The sequence below is a fragment of the Haemaphysalis longicornis genome, unplaced genomic scaffold, assembly GCF_048455015.1.
Source record: "Haemaphysalis longicornis isolate Haplotype H1 unplaced genomic scaffold, Haemaphysalis longicornis Haplotype H1 scaffold_1, whole genome shotgun sequence".
NCBI lineage: Eukaryota > Metazoa > Arthropoda > Arachnida > Ixodida > Ixodidae > Haemaphysalis > Haemaphysalis longicornis.
Window position 1 is genome coordinate 154,818,244 of NW_027526203.1, and position 15,855 is coordinate 154,834,098.

General features: G+C 48.9%; 1 protein-coding gene and 3 long non-coding RNA genes across 29 annotated transcripts in view; 1 reads left to right on the forward strand and 3 right to left on the reverse strand.

Annotated features, from left to right (window-relative positions):
- The window catches only part of LOC144138109 (uncharacterized), a 118,391-nt gene that overhangs the window by 90,092 nt on the left and 12,444 nt on the right, over positions 1–15,855 (forward strand). The window lies entirely within an intron of this gene.
- Positions 13–1,054, reverse strand: LOC144138250 (uncharacterized). Its single transcript, XR_013315856.1, has 3 exons — positions 655–1,054; positions 471–546; positions 13–170 (listed from the first exon to the last, which is right to left on the reverse strand). It is a non-coding gene; the product is annotated as an uncharacterized LOC144138250 (long non-coding RNA).
- Positions 4,357–5,392, reverse strand: LOC144138262 (uncharacterized). Its single transcript, XR_013315859.1, has 3 exons — positions 4,999–5,392; positions 4,815–4,890; positions 4,357–4,514 (listed from the first exon to the last, which is right to left on the reverse strand). It is a non-coding gene; the product is annotated as an uncharacterized LOC144138262 (long non-coding RNA).
- On the reverse strand, positions 8,699–9,750 carry LOC144138255 (uncharacterized). The gene is made up of 3 exons (XR_013315857.1): positions 9,341–9,750; positions 9,157–9,232; positions 8,699–8,856 (listed from the first exon to the last, which is right to left on the reverse strand). It is a non-coding gene; the product is annotated as an uncharacterized LOC144138255 (long non-coding RNA).

Genomic DNA, 15,855 nt, shown 5'->3' on the forward strand with positions numbered 1-15,855 from the left:
GTGCAGTTGCTCTGTCAGTTAAAGGCAGAACTGACCCCGAAGGCTGGGTAGATCAGAAAATGCATCATGCAGAGAAACAATTGTGCCCTACCGCTTGTGAGCGCTGCAATCTGGTCATTGATGGCGTGGCCCCAGTGTTCCTTGGCTGGATGACGGATGCATGGTGTGACCTGCGGAAAGAAGGCCAGTTGATTGCAGTCAGTACAAGGCAATACTGACCCCTCTGCCTTTGGATAGATCATAAATTGCATCACGCAGAACTCCTTTTTTGGGTCCACCACTTGTGAGTGCTGCACTCTGGGCAATCACTGGCGTGGATCCCTCTGCCCTTTGGCTAGATGATGCATGCATGGGATGGATTGCCAACAGAAGGGCAGTTGGTTCAATTCACCACACACCGCAACTGACCAAAAAGTCCATGGGTAGATCAGTATTGCCTCTACCTCCTGCACAGCATCCCTGTTACTTACCACGTGGGAGTGCTGCACTCTAAGGAATCGCTGGCGCAGACCACGGTGCTCCTTGAAGAGAAATTCCTGGGGTGGCCTGTGACAGAAGGCCAGTTAATTGCTGTCAGTGCAAGTAAGAACTGCACCCAGCAGCTTAAGGTAGATTGTAAAATGGATCATGCAGAGCCACTGTGTTGCGGCTTACCTCTTGGAAACCTTGCACACTGGGAAGTTGCTGGAACGGACCCCAGTACTCCTTGGCTGGATGATGGATACATGGGGTGGCCTAATGACAGCAATGGCATGGTTGCAAACCTAACAAGGCACAACTGACCCTACAATATTTGGGTGTAACATTAAATGAATCATTCAGAGAAACAGTGTTGCAGCTTACCACTTGAAAATGCTGCACAGTGGAAGTCGCTGGTTCGGACCGTGGTGTTTCTCGGCTCAAAGATGCATGCATGGGGTGGCCTGTTAACAGAAAGGCACTGTTTGCAAATGGAACAGGGCAGAAGTGACCCTATATTATTCGGGTATACCTTTAAATGCATCATTAAAAGAGACTGTTTTGTTGCTTACCACTTGAAAACGCTCCACTCCGGTCAGTTGCTTAGGCGGACCCTGGTTGTCCTTGGCTTGATGTCGAATAAATGGGCTGCCCTGCTTAAGAAAACTGCATAATATGAAACTGCATGCTGCAACTGGGCTGTTGGCTACAGTCAGTGAAAGGCGAAACATCTCCCGCGGTTACTGCATGCACCATAAAATGCATCACGCAGCGCAAAGGTATTCCAGCTTACCCCTTGGTAGCGCCGCACTCTGAACAGGACCTCGTGCATACTAACGTGCTAGTTGGCTGTATGATGGACGCTTACAATGACCGGCTGAGAGAAAGTCATTCGGTTGCAATCAGTACAAAGCAGAAAAGTTCACCACTATTTGACTAGATCATAAAAGGCATCATGCTGAGCTATTTTTGTGGTGTACCACTCGCGAGCTCTGCTCTCGCGGCAGTCGGTGCGGACACCGGTGCTGCGCAAATGGATGATGGATGCATGGGGTAGATGGCATATTGAAAGGCAGTGGGTTGCAGTCACGACAAGACAGAACTTGCCCCACCGATTTTGGGTAGATCGATATTGCCTCATGCAGAGCATCCATGTTGTGGCTTACCAGTTGTGTGCGCTGCACTCAAGATAGTTGGATGTGCGGACCGCGTTGCTGCTTGGTTAGAAGACGAATGCATGGAATGGCCTGCTGACGGAAGGGAAGATGGTTGCAGTCAGTGCAAGGCAGAACTGATCCCACCGGGGTTGGGTAGACGAAATGCATCGTGCAGAGCCACGGTGTTGTAACTTACCACTGTGAGCGCTGCTCTCTCAACAGTCCAACTTGGGGACACCGGTCCTCCTTGCTGGATGATGGATGCACGCAGTGGCCTGTTTGCAGAACGGCAGGGGTTGCTTATAGAACAAGGCAGAACTGACCCCACAATATTTGGGTATATGAAAATATATCATTCAGAGAAACGGTGTTGGAGCTTACAACTTGCAAATGCTGCACTCAGTAAGTCGCTGGTGCAGATCGTGGTACTTCTTGGCTCGATGATTGATGCATCAGATGGCCTCGTGCAATGGCCTTGTTTCTTACCACTCACAAGTGGTAAGGCACAACAGCTTTCCTACATGATGCATTTTATGATCTTCCCAGCACAGTTGCTGTGCAGTTGCTCTGTCAGTTAAAGGCAGAACTGACCCCGAAGGCTGGGTAGATCAGAAAATGCATCATGCAGAGAAACAATTGTGCCCTACCGCTTGTGAGCGCTGCAATCTGGTCATTGATGGCGTGGCCCCAGTGTTCCTTGGCTGGATGACGGATGCATGGTGTGACCTGCGGAAAGAAGGCCAGTTGATTGCAGTCAGTACAAGGCAATAGTGACCCCTCTGCCTTTGGATAGATCATAAATTGCATCACGCAGAACTCCTTTTTTGGGTCCACCACTTGTGAGTGCTGCACTCTGGGCAATCACTGGCATGGATCCCTCTGCCCTTTGGCTAGAGGATGCATGCATGGGATGGATTGCCAACAGAAGGGCAGTTGGTTCAATTCACCACACACCGCAACTGACCAAAAAGTCCATGGGTAGATCAGTATTGCCTCTACCTCCTGCACAGCATCCCTGTTACTTACCACGTGGGAGCGCTGCACTCTAAGGAATCGCTGCAGCAGACCACGGTGCTCCTTGAAGAGAAATTCCTGGGGTGGCCTGTGACAGAAGGCCAGTTAATTGCTGTCAGTGCAAGTAAGAACTGCACCCAGCAGCTTAAGGTAGATTGTAAAATGGATCATGCAGAGCCACTGTGTTGCGGCTTACCTCTTGGAAACCTTGCACACTGGGAAGTTGCTGGAACGGACCCCAGTACTCCTTGGCTGGATGATGGATATATGGGGTGGCCTAATGACAGCAATGGCATCGTTGCAAACCTAACAAGGCACAACTGACCCTACAATATTTGGGTGTAACATTAAATGAATCATTCAGAGAAACAGTGTTGCAGCTTACCACTTGAAAATGCTGCACAGTGGAAGTCGCTGGTTCGGACCGTGGTGTTTCTCGGCTCAAAGATGCATGCATGGGGTGGCCTGTTAACAGAAAGGCACTGTTTGCAAATGGAACAGGGCAGAAGTGACCCTATATTATTCGGGTATACCTTTTAATGCATCATTAAAAGAGTCTGTTTTGTTGCTTACCACTTGAAAACGCTCCACTCCGGTCAGTTGCTTAGGCGGACCCTGGTTGTCCTTGGCTTGATGTCGAATAAATGGGCTGCCCTGCTTAAGAAAACTGCATAATATGAAACTGCATGCTGCAACTGGGCTGTTGGCTACAGTCAGTGAAAGGCGAAACATCTCCCGCGGTTACTGCATGCACCATAAAATGCATCGCGCAGCGCAAAGGTATTCCAGCTTACCCCTTGGTAGCGCCGCACTCTGAACAGGAGCTCGTGCATACTAACGTGCTAGTTGGCTGTATGATGGACGCTTACAATGACCGGCTGAGAGAAAGTCATTCGGTTGCAATCAGTACAAAGCAGAAAAGTTCACCACTATTTGACTAGATCATAAAAGGCATCATGCTGAGCTATTTTTGTGGTGTACCACTCGCGAGCTCTGCTCTCGCGGCAGTCGGTGCGGACACCGGTGCTGCGCAAATGGATGATGGATGCATGGGGTAGATGGCATATTGAAAGGCAGTGGGTTGCAGTCACGACAAGACAGAACTTGCCCCACCGATTTTGGGTAGATCGATATTGCCTCATGCAGAGCATCCATGTTGTGGCTTACCAGTTGTGTGCGCTGCACTCAAGATAGTTGGATGTGCGGACCGCGTTGCTGCTTGGTTGGAAGACGAATGCATGGAATGGCCTGCTGACGGAAGGGAAGATGGTTGCAGTCAGTGCAAGGCAGAACTGATCCCACCGGGGTTGGGTAGACGAAATGCATCGTGCAGAGCCACGGTGTTGTAACTTACCACTGTGAGCGCTGCTCTCTCAACAGTCCAACTTGGGGACACCGGTCCTCCTTGCTGGATGATGGATGCACGCAGTGGCCTGTTTGCAGAACGGCAGGGGTTGCTTATAGAACAAGGCAGAACTGACCCCACAATATTTGGGTATATGAAAATATATCATTCAGAGAAACGGTGTTGGAGCTTACAACTTGCAAATGCTGCACTCAGTAAGTCGCTGGTGCAGATCGTGGTACTTCTTGGCTCGATGATTGATGCATCAGATGGCCTCGTGCAATGGCCTTGTTTCTTACCACTCACAAGTGGTAAGGCACAACAGCTTTCCTACATGATGCATTTTATGATCTTCCCAGCACAGTTGCTGTGCAGTTGCTCTGTCAGTTAAAGGCAGAACTGACCCCGAAGGCTGGGTAGATCAGAAAATGCATCATGCAGAGAAACAATTGTGCCCTACCGCTTGTGAGCGCTGCAATCTGGTCATTGATGGCGTGGCCCCAGTGTTCCTTGGCTGGATGACGGATGCATGGTGTGACCTGCGGAAAGAAGGCCAGTTGATTGCAGTCAGTACAAGGCAATACTGACCCCTCTGCCTTTGGATAGATCATAAATTGCATCACGCAGAACTCCTTTTTTGGGTCCACCACTTGTGAGTGCTGCACTCTGGGCAATCACTGGCGTGGATCCCTCTGCCCTTTGGCTAGATGATGCATGCATGGGATGGATTGCCAACAGAAGGGCAGTTGGTTCAATTCACCACACACCGCAACTGACCAAAAAGTCCATGGGTAGATCAGTATTGCCTCTACCTCCTGCACAGCATCCCTGTTACTTACCACGTGGGAGCGCTGCACTCTAAGGAATCGCTGGTGCAGACCACGGTGCTCCTTGAAGAGAAATTCCTGGGGTGGCCTGTGACAGAAGGCCAGTTAATTGCTGTCAGTGCAAGTAAGAACTGCACCCAGCAGCTTAAGGTAGATTGTAAAATGGATCATGCAGAGCCACTGTGTTGCGGCTTACCTCTTGGAAACCTTGCACACTGGGAAGTTGCTGGAACGGACCCCAGTACTCCTTGGCTGGATGATGGATACATGGGGTGGCCTAATGACAGCAATGGCATCGTTGCAAACCTAACAAGGCACAACTGACCCTACAATATTTGGGTGTAACATTAAATGAATCATTCAGAGAAACAGTGTTGCAGCTTACCACTTGAAAATGCTGCACAGTGGAAGTCGCTGGTTCGGACCGTGGTGTTTCTCGGCTCAAAGATGCATGCATGGGGTGGCCTGTTAACAGAAAGGCACTGTTTGCAAATGGAACAGGGCAGAAGTGACCCTATATTATTCGGGTATACCTTTAAATGCATCATTAAAAGAGACTGTTTTGTTGCTTACCACTTGAAAACGCTCCACTCCGGTCAGTTGCTTAGGCGGACCCTGGTTGTCCTTGGCTTGATGTCGAATAAATGGGCTGCCCTGCTTAAGAAAACTGCATAATATGAAACTGCATGCTGCAACTGGGCTGTTGGCTACAGTCAGTGAAAGTCGAAACATCTCCCGCGGTTACTGCATGCACCATAAAATGCATCACGCAGCGCAAAGGTATTCCAGCTTACCCCTTGGTAGCGCCGCACTCTGAACAGGAGCTCGTGCATACTAACGTGCTAGTTGGCTGTATGATGGACGCTTACAATGACCGGCTGAGAGAAAGTCATTCGGTTGCAATCAGTACAAAGCAGAAAAGTTCACCACTATTTGACTAGATCATAAAAGGCATCATGCTGAGCTATTTTTGTGGTGTACCACTCGCGAGCTCTGCTCTCGCGGCAGTCGGTGCGGACACCGGTGCTGCGCAAATGGATGATGGATGCATGGGGTAGATGGCATATTGAAAGGCAGTGGGTTGCAGTCACGACAAGACAGAACTTGCCCCACCGATTTTGGGTAGATCGATATTGCCTCATGCAGAGCATCCATGTTGTGGCTTACCAGTTGTGTGCGCTGCACTCAAGATAGTTGGATGTGCGGACCGCGTTGCTGCTTGGTTGGAAGACGAATGCATGGAATGGCCTGCTGACGGAAGGGAAGATGGTTGCAGTCAGTGCAAGGCAGAACTGATCCCACCGGGGTTGGGTAGACGAAATGCATCGTGCAGAGCCACGGTGTTGTAACTTACCACTGTGAGCGCTGCTCTCTCAACAGTCCAACTTGGGGACACCGGTCCTCCTTGCTGGATGATGGATGCACGCAGTGGCCTGTTTGCAGAACGGCAGGGGTTGCTTATAGAACAAGGCAGAACTGACCCCACAATATTTGGGTATATGAAAATATATCATTCAGAGAAACGGTGTTGGAGCTTACAACTTGCAAATGCTGCACTCAGTAAGTCGCTGGTGCAGATCGTGGTACTTCTTGGCTCGATGATTGATGCATCAGATGGCCTCGTGCAATGGCCTTGTTTCTTACCACTCACAAGTGGTAAGGCACAACAGCTTTCTTACATGATGCATTTTATGATCTTCCCAGCACAGTTGCTGTGCAGTTGCTCTGTCAGTTAAAGGCAGAACTGACCCCGAAGGCTGGGTAGATCAGAAAATGCATCATGCAGAGAAACAATTGTGCCCTACCGCTTGTGAGCGCTGCAATCTGGTCATTGATGGCGTGGCCCCAGTGTTCCTTGGCTGGATGACGGATGCATGGTGTGACCTGCGGAAAGAAGGCCAGTTGATTGCAGTCAGTACAAGGCAATAGTGACCCCTCTGCCTTTGGATAGATCATAAATTGCATCACGCAGAACTCCTTTTTTGGGTCCACCACTTGTGAGTGCTGCACTCTGGGCAATCACTGGCGTGGATCCCTCTGCCCTTTGGCTAGATGATGCATGCATGGGATGGATTGCCAACAGAAGGGCAGTTGGTTCAATTCACCACACACCGCAACTGACCAAAAAGTCCATGGGTAGATCAGTATTGCCTCTACCTCCTGCACAGCATCCCTGTTACTTACCACGTGGGAGCGCTGCACTCTAAGGAATCGCTGCAGCAGACCACGGTGCTCCTTGAAGAGAAATTCCTGGGGTGGCCTGTGACAGAAGGCCAGTTAATTGCTGTCAGTGCAAGTAAGAACTGCACCCAGCAGCTTAAGGTAGATTGTAAAATGGATCATGCAGAGCCACTGTGTTGCGGCTTACCTCTTGGAAACCTTGCACACTGGGAAGTTGCTGGAACGGACCCCAGTACTCCTTGGCTGGATGATGGATATATGGGGTGGCCTAATGACAGCAATGGCATCGTTGCAAACCTAACAAGGCACAACTGACCCTACAATATTTGGGTGTAACATTAAATGAATCATTCAGAGAAACAGTGTTGCAGCTTACCACTTGAAAATGCTGCACAGTGGAAGTCGCTGGTTCGGACCGTGGTGTTTCTCGGCTCAAAGATGCATGCATGGGGTGGCCTGTTAACAGAAAGGCAGTTTGCAAATGGAACAGGGCAGAAGTGACCCTATATTATTCGGGTATACCTTTAAATGCATCATTAAAAGAGTCTGTTTTGTTGCTTACCACTTGAAAACGCTCCACTCCGGTCAGTTGCTTAGGCGGACCCTGGTTGTCCTTGGCTTGATGTCGAATAAATGGGCTGCCCTGCTTAAGAAAACTGCATAATATGAAACTGCATGCTGCAACTGGGCTGTTGGCTACAGTCAGTGAAAGGCGAAACATCTCCCGCGGTTACTGCATGCACCATAAAATGCATCGCGCAGCGCAAAGGTATTCCAGCTTACCCCTTGGTAGCGCCGCACTCTGAACAGGAGCTCGTGCATACTAACGTGCTAGTTGGCTGTATGATGGACGCTTACAATGACCGGCTGAGAGAAAGTCATTCGGTTGCAATCAGTACAAAGCAGAAAAGTTCACCACTATTTGACTAGATCATAAAAGGCATCATGCTGAGCTATTTTTGTGGTGTACCACTCGCGAGCTCTGCTCTCGCGGCAGTCGGTGCGGGCACCAGTGCTGCGCAAATGGATGATGGATGCATGGGGTAGATGGCATATTGAAAGGCAGTGGGTTGCAGTCACGACAAGACAGAACTTGCCCCACCGATTTTGGGTAGATCGATATTGCCTCATGCAGAGCATCCATGTTGTGGCTTACCAGTTGTGTGCGCTGCACTCAAGATAGTTGGATGTGCGGACCGCGTTGCTGCTTGGTTAGAAGACGAATGCATGGAATGGCCTGCTGACGGAAGGGAAGATGGTTGCAGTCAGTGCAAGGCAGAACTGATCCCACCGGGGTTAGGTAGACGAAATGCATCGTGCAGAGCCACGGTGTTGTAACTTACCACTGTTAGCGCTGCTCTCTCAACAGTCCAACTTGGGGACACCGGTCCTCCTTGCTGGATGATGGATGCACGCAGTGGCCTGTTTGCAGAACGGCAGGGGTTGCTTATAGAACAAGGCAGAACTGACCCCACAATATTTGGGTATATGAAAATATATCATTCAGAGAAACGGTGTTGGAGCTTACAACTTGCAAATGCTGCACTCAGTAAGTCGCTGGTGCAGATCGTGGTACTTCTTGGCTCGATGATTGATGCATCAGATGGCCTCGTGCAATGGCCTTGTTTCTTACCACTCACAAGTGGTAAGGCACAACAGCTTTCCTACATGATGCATTTTATGATCTTCCCAGCACAGTTGCTGTGCAGTTGCTCTGTCAGTTAAAGGCAGAACTGACCCCGAAGGCTGGGTAGATCAGAAAATGCATCATGCAGAGAAACAATTGTGCCCTACCGCTTGTGAGCGCTGCAATCTGGTCATTGATGGCGTGGCCCCAGTGTTCCTTGGCTGGATGACGGATGCATGGTGTGACCTGCGGAAAGAAGGCCAGTTGATTGCAGTCAGTACAAGGCAATACTGACCCCTCTGCCTTTGGATAGATCATAAATTGCATCACGCAGAACTCCTTTTTTGGGTCCACCACTTGTGAGTGCTGCACTCTGGGCAATCACTGGCGTGGATCCCTCTGCCCTTTGGCTAGATGATGCATGCATGGGATGGATTGCCAACAGAAGGGCAGTTGGTTCAATTCACCACACACCGCAACTGACCAAAAAGTCCATGGGTAGATCAGTATTGCCTCTACCTCCTGCACAGCATCCCTGTTACTTACCACGTGGGAGCGCTGCACTCTAAGGAATCGCTGGTGCAGACCACGGTGCTCCTTGAAGAGAAATTCCTGGGGTGGCCTGTGACAGAAGGCCAGTTAATTGCTGTCAGTGCAAGTAAGAACTGCACCCAGCAGCTTAAGGTAGATTGTAAAATGGATCATGCAGAGCCACTGTGTTGCGGCTTACCTCTTGGAAACCTTGCACACTGGGAAGTTGCTGGAACGGACCCCAGTACTCCTTGGCTGGATGATGGATACATGGGGTGGCCTAATGACAGCAATGGCATCGTTGCAAACCTAACAAGGCACAACTGACCCTACAATATTTGGGTGTAACATTAAATGAATCATTCAGAGAAACAGTGTTGCAGCTTACCACTTGAAAATGCTGCACAGTGGAAGTCGCTGGTTCGGACCGTGGTGTTTCTCGGCTCAAAGATGCATGCATGGGGTGGCCTGTTAACAGAAAGGCACTGTTTGCAAATGGAACAGGGCAGAAGTGACCCTATATTATTCAAGTATACCTTTAAATGCATCATTAAAAGAGACTGTTTTGTTGCTTACCACTTGAAAACGCTCCACTCCGGTCAGTTGCTTAGGCGGACCCTGGTTGTCCTTGGCTTGATGTCGAATAAATGGGCTGCCCTGCTTAAGAAAACTGCATAATATGAAACTGCATGCTGCAACTGGGCTGTTGGCTACAGTCAGTGAAAGTCGAAACATCTCCCGCGGTTACTGCATGCACCATAAAATGCATCACGCAGCGCAAAGGTATTCCAGCTTACCCCTTGGTAGCGCCGCACTCTGAACAGGAGCTCGTGCATACTAACGTGCTAGTTGGCTGTATGATGGACGCTTACAATGACCGGCTGAGAGAAAGTCATTCGGTTGCAATCAGTACAAAGCAGAAAAGTTCACCACTATTTGACTAGATCATAAAAGGCATCATGCTGAGCTATTTTTGTGGTGTACCACTCGCGAGCTCTGCTCTCGCGGCAGTCGGTGCGGACACCGGTGCTGCGCAAATGGATGATGGATGCATGGGGTAGATGGCATATTGAAAGGCAGTGGGTTGCAGTCACGACAAGACAGAACTTGCCCCACCGATTTTGGGTAGATCGATATTGCCTCATGCAGAGCATCCATGTTGTGGCTTACCAGTTGTGTGCGCTGCACTCAAGATAGTTGGATGTGCGGACCGCGTTGCTGCTTGGTTGGAAGACGAATGCATGGAATGGCCTGCTGACGGAAGGGAAGATGGTTGCAGTCAGTGCAAGGCAGAACTGATCCCACCGGGGTTGGGTAGACGAAATGCATCGTGCAGAGCCACGGTGTTGTAACTTACCACTGTGAGCGCTGCTCTCTCAACAGTCCAACTTGGGGACACCGGTCCTCCTTGCTGGATGATGGATGCACGCAGTGGCCTGTTTGCAGAACGGCAGGGGTTGCTTATAGAACAAGGCAGAACTGACCCCACAATATTTGGGTATATGAAAATATATCATTCAGAGAAACGGTGTTGGAGCTTACAACTTGCAAATGCTGCACTCAGTAAGTCGCTGGTGCAGATCGTGGTACTTCTTGGCTCGATGATTGATGCATCAGATGGCCTCGTGCAATGGCCTTGTTTCTTACCACTCACAAGTGGTAAGGCACAACAGCTTTCCTACATGATGCATTTTATGATCTTCCCAGCACAGTTGCTGTGCAGTTGCTCTGTCAGTTAAAGGCAGAACTGACCCCGAAGGCTGGGTAGATCAGAAAATGCATCATGCAGAGAAACAATTGTGCCCTACCGCTTGTGAGCGCTGCAATCTGGTCATTGATGGCGTGGCCCCAGTGTTCCTTGGCTGGATGACGGATGCATGGTGTGACCTGCGGACAGAAGGCCAGTTGATTGCAGTCAGTTCAATACTGACCCCTCTGCCATTGGATAGATCATAAATTGCATCACGCAGAACTCCTTTTTTGGGTCCACCACTTCTGAGCGCTGCACTCTGGGCAATCACTGGTCCGGATCCCTCTGCCCTTTGGCTAGATGATGCATGCATAGGATGGATTTCCAACAGAAGCGCAGTTGGTTCAATTCACCACACGCTGACCATACAGTGCATGGGGAGATCAGTATTGCCTCTACCTCGTGCACAGCATCCCTGTTGTCGCTTACCACGTGCGAGGGGGACAAAAGTTTTTGGTGCACGCAGTAAGAGTCGCATGCTTATCTTCTTTACCAATGGACAGCCTCATCGCTTCCTTAGCAACGCAATGGCATAACGTAGTAGTGCTTTATTTTGGAAGTGATAAACCTCGTAATCAATTAATCACATAAGGGAATGGCGGACAGGTTTTCCCCTGTGCCCAAACTGTGCTGTTCGACCACCAACTCGTAATACCTGCGCATGCCCTCGTTTTGAACTTGAAAGAAGCAGGGCAAAGCCTAATCTGGGCCTACCTTTTCCCGCCCAGGTCTTTTTGCAAAAACTTCTTGGCCCGCGGTCAACTTGAACGACGCGTACCGCTAAAAAATAAGTGTTAGCGTTTGTTCGCGTGATTGTGTGTGTGCGTTCCGCGTGTGCTTGTGTGTCTGTGCATAAGCTAATTTTGCACATCACTTTCACCCCGATCCGGTGTAGCAAGTCGGGCAGCTAATCTGGCTGACCTGGGCGGTCCATTAAAACGTTTCCTTCTCCTCCCCTTCGTACTTGGCATGTTCGATTTATTGCAAATATTCCCCAATAGTGTTGAGCCTTCTCAGGGTTAGAAAAGGGTGTTCATCGCTCGAACCCTATACGTGGGCTATAAGGAAGGCCTTAGTAGAGGGCTCCAAAATAATTTTCACCACCTGGGATTTTAAATATGCACAGAAATGTCGAATCATGGGTGCTTTTCGCTTCCACCGAAAAAATCGGCAAAGCGGAGGCCAGGATCGAACCCGCGCCCTTCGACTCAGCAGCCTAACGCGCCAGCCACTGAGCCACCATGGCGCGAGTGCGGAGCCTCATCAGATAAGTTCCTTAGGTACATGGGGAATAAAAAGCAAACAAAACGCCATACAAGCAAAGGTAGTAATTTCGATATGCAAAATATACAACACATGACAGCATAAACAGGGTTTATGTTAAAGATAAAATAAAGATCTTAACGCATTTTAGGTTTTGCCATTGGTTGGCGTTCATGGAAACAAACTGCTTCACCATACTTTTTTATTTTGACAGGGCTCCCGTCACGTTACGGTTCTGTCACTTTAAATAAACAGGTCATAAATGATGCCCTGTATTGAACGGATTAGGCTGAGGTGGTGTCAGGGCAATAAACACGAGCAATCGAGGTCAACGTGAAGTAGTGGCGACTTTCCCAACGGTGAATGCAAAACCTTAACGCTCTTTCATGCCGCTGCACTCCCGTCTCTCACTTGGTACAGCAGAATTAGTGCTAAATGCTGTACAATCACTTGAAGTTGTTCCAGTAAGCATTTGGAATGTGTGTACACGTGAGCGAGCTCTGCGCGACATGCCTGCGAGTTATCCACATCATACTAATGGACCTCTCCCTGTATGTAAACACCGTGACGTCATGAAGCGCACGTGCGCGACGGGTGGCGCCTGCTGGCGGCCGCGAAATGCGGCTTCGGTTGGCAGAACGCGCCTGCGCCGCCGGCCCGGCCTGGCCGCGCGGTGCCCGAAAAGAACGATGTGCCGATGGTTGGGGCCGTCGCTGGCCGCCTACATTACAGGTGGGGGTCTAGCTATCCTAGCTGCGGACGTCGCACCTTCATGTAGCTTTCTGCACCAACAACCTCCGCAACACTTTCGTATATGACGAGTGACGCTTTCGGATAATCAGTGCGTGACAGCATTAACGAGTCATTCTGAAGATTGGTGCGTTTGCGACGCGCTCCAAGAATGTTTTGTTATAATGCTTTATGTTAGGACACATACCAAGGAAAGCTCATTCATTGTTGTTTTCGAGGTCCGCTTAAGCTGAGCGCGGTGCCTCAGGCAGCGTATACTCGAGCTCCCTGTTCTTGGTATCTCTGCGTCGCCCGGATACAGTGGCTTACGAACGATTTCATGTCGAGGGGGGAAAGGAAAGGTAAAGCATGAAAAGATTAAAAAGAAGGCAAAGCATGAAAAGATTAAAAAGTAAAATTAGCAACAACAAAACAAAAATATAAAGAGCAAAAACCAAAAATTATTCAAATAAAATTATCGCGATGATATCGTGCTCTACGTAGGTGACCGATTGCTTTGTTACATTTTTCCCCAGTAAAATCGCGAAACGGCTCATCGCCATTGTGAGAGTAACATAGCAGCCACATATTGTTAGTGCGTATAGCTTGCGACAGTGGCACTGAAATAATTATCCGTACTCGTTATTTCATGATAGTTAAAGTTAGTGTCCTTGTACACCCGCTGAATTAGCCGGCGTCGGGAGGCCGCAACAAAAGAATACATTCACTGAGTCCGTTCGCTTAGGGCCAACAGATATCGAGTTTTTTCGAGACGCGTGAGCGGCCCATCTCACGCCGAAGGCATGATGCTACATGCATGTGAGCACGGCAAGCATGTCAGTTTTGCCGCGTCCTCAAGGCATAATATTATTGATCAAGGTAAAACTTTATTGCATTTACAAGCAATGAATTTCGTTCGTCTTGAACAGATCTCCCCATACAACCAAACTTGTGGTCGATTTGGCGGCAGGCGGCTATCGCGGATACTTCTTCGAAACATTTATTTCGCGTAGCTATAGCAGGTCAGGCATTCATTGTATTTTTAATACAGTACTCTATCTCATCAAAACATGACAATATTTCCCAGCAAGAAAGTTTCCATCTGACCCCAACCCCCGGTACTATTTCTGCTGCTACTACATGATAGCAGATGGTTAATAAACAGCATCATTTCATGGCAGTAATCAGCGCGGACTGCTAATGTAGACGATATGACTGCGCTTTGAAGAACAGCAGAAGTTCGAGAATGAGAAACGTTGCTATGAGTAAGAGCGGACGATGTCGCTGCTTGGGCTGCTAGCCTCTTCGGCGCATTGCGCGCATCCACAATACCTGCCGAATTTACCTGTTTGGGGACGCGGCAAAGCCTGATGCCGCTGATTTTGCTAACACGATTTGCTTAGCCGACAGCACAGCAACCCACCGGCATCAGAAAACCGAACACATAAACACAAACTCCACTTTTGCGCGCGTCTAATGCAGCCTCACTGCATACGCGCCGCGCGCGGGTCCGAATGTTTTGCCAACCACCCTCCCGGCCACACCCAGCACGTGCGCTCACCGTGACGTCACGGCCGCCGCGTGACGTACCCCGGGAGAGGTCCATTAGGCTGATATGACGGTACGCAAAGCAGCTAGCAAGATAGCACGCCACAGACTGTGCAACAGAACGGAAAAAGCAGACATCAACGTAATAGTTCCTTCATCTCGCGTCGCGCAAGAGCAAACCGTTAAAACATGCTAACACGCAAATGCTATAGTAAAGTGGGATCATGCCACTTATGGAAAAAGGCGAATTGTGACATTGCGCCTTTTTAAAGCGAAAGATTTTTAGTGGGACCCATTGCATTCTGTCAAATAATATACATTCTTCCTTGACCGGTTGCTCAACCGAAAAGCTCTGATGAGGTCTCTACACACACGGCGCGTGCGGGAAACCGGGGACCGCAAATTAACTCTCTTTCTTAAACTGGGCTTCCATTGTGTTAAAAGGCTTACTTCAAAATCGCAAAAGACGAACGATTCTAAAGACAACACACTCCTCGATCATAAAGTACTGCAATAGTATACCTGTATCTCATAAACCATGTAACGGTGTACATTTATACCATTCATAGTTGCGTTTACTTGGTGCGCGAAAAATCGTCGCACGGGTTCATTCTTCAGTGGCGGTTTGGGTGTTTGAAGGTTGGACGGTCGGTTAGAGGCACTTTCAGCGAAAGTTGGATGCACTTTTAGGTTTCGTGCTTCTCTCTATTTTCATTAGGAAAAGACTGTAAATTTTTTTGTATTGGTTTGTTCTGCACGAGATATGTAACCAACCTGCTACCACCTCACAACTTCGGCGACAAGTGACACATTTTGCATACTTTTTCAGTTTTCAACCAGTATGATAGGTTCATGTTGCGTTCCTCGGTAACTCGATAGAGCATCTGCGACAGTTTTTATGTTGAGGAATTAAAGGATTGGAAATGAACTTCCCGTCCATTCCAGGAGTGCGAACGAGCTAACTTCTGTCATTCCGAGGAATTGAAAGGAATGGAATCACGCCCAGTTGTAATTCCTCGGAATAGAATTGCAATGGAATGGGAATGCCCATTCCGCAACACTGCTGCGTGTAGGTGCTGTAATATTGTATATTGATGTCTGCGCCTGGAGCTGAGGGTTTACACGTGCTGAGAGCAGCCCTCAGCTCATGAAGCAAAAACTCGGAGTTATAGGAAGTGGTTGGTCTGCCGTCACGTAAAGGTTTCTTTTCGGCCGAGAGTTTGTTTCATGAAAATGTTTCTGTAGTGTGTTGTGCAAGTGTGTCCCAAGGTTCACACAGGTCCTAGAAAACCCTTGAATTTATAAGTGTAAATTTCAAGGCCTGGAAATTCCTGGAATTTTTAAAGGGTCCTTGAAAACCCTTGATTTTTCTGGAGAGAACCGATGGCCCTATCTTTTCACAAAAATTTAAAGTGTTTGTCGTG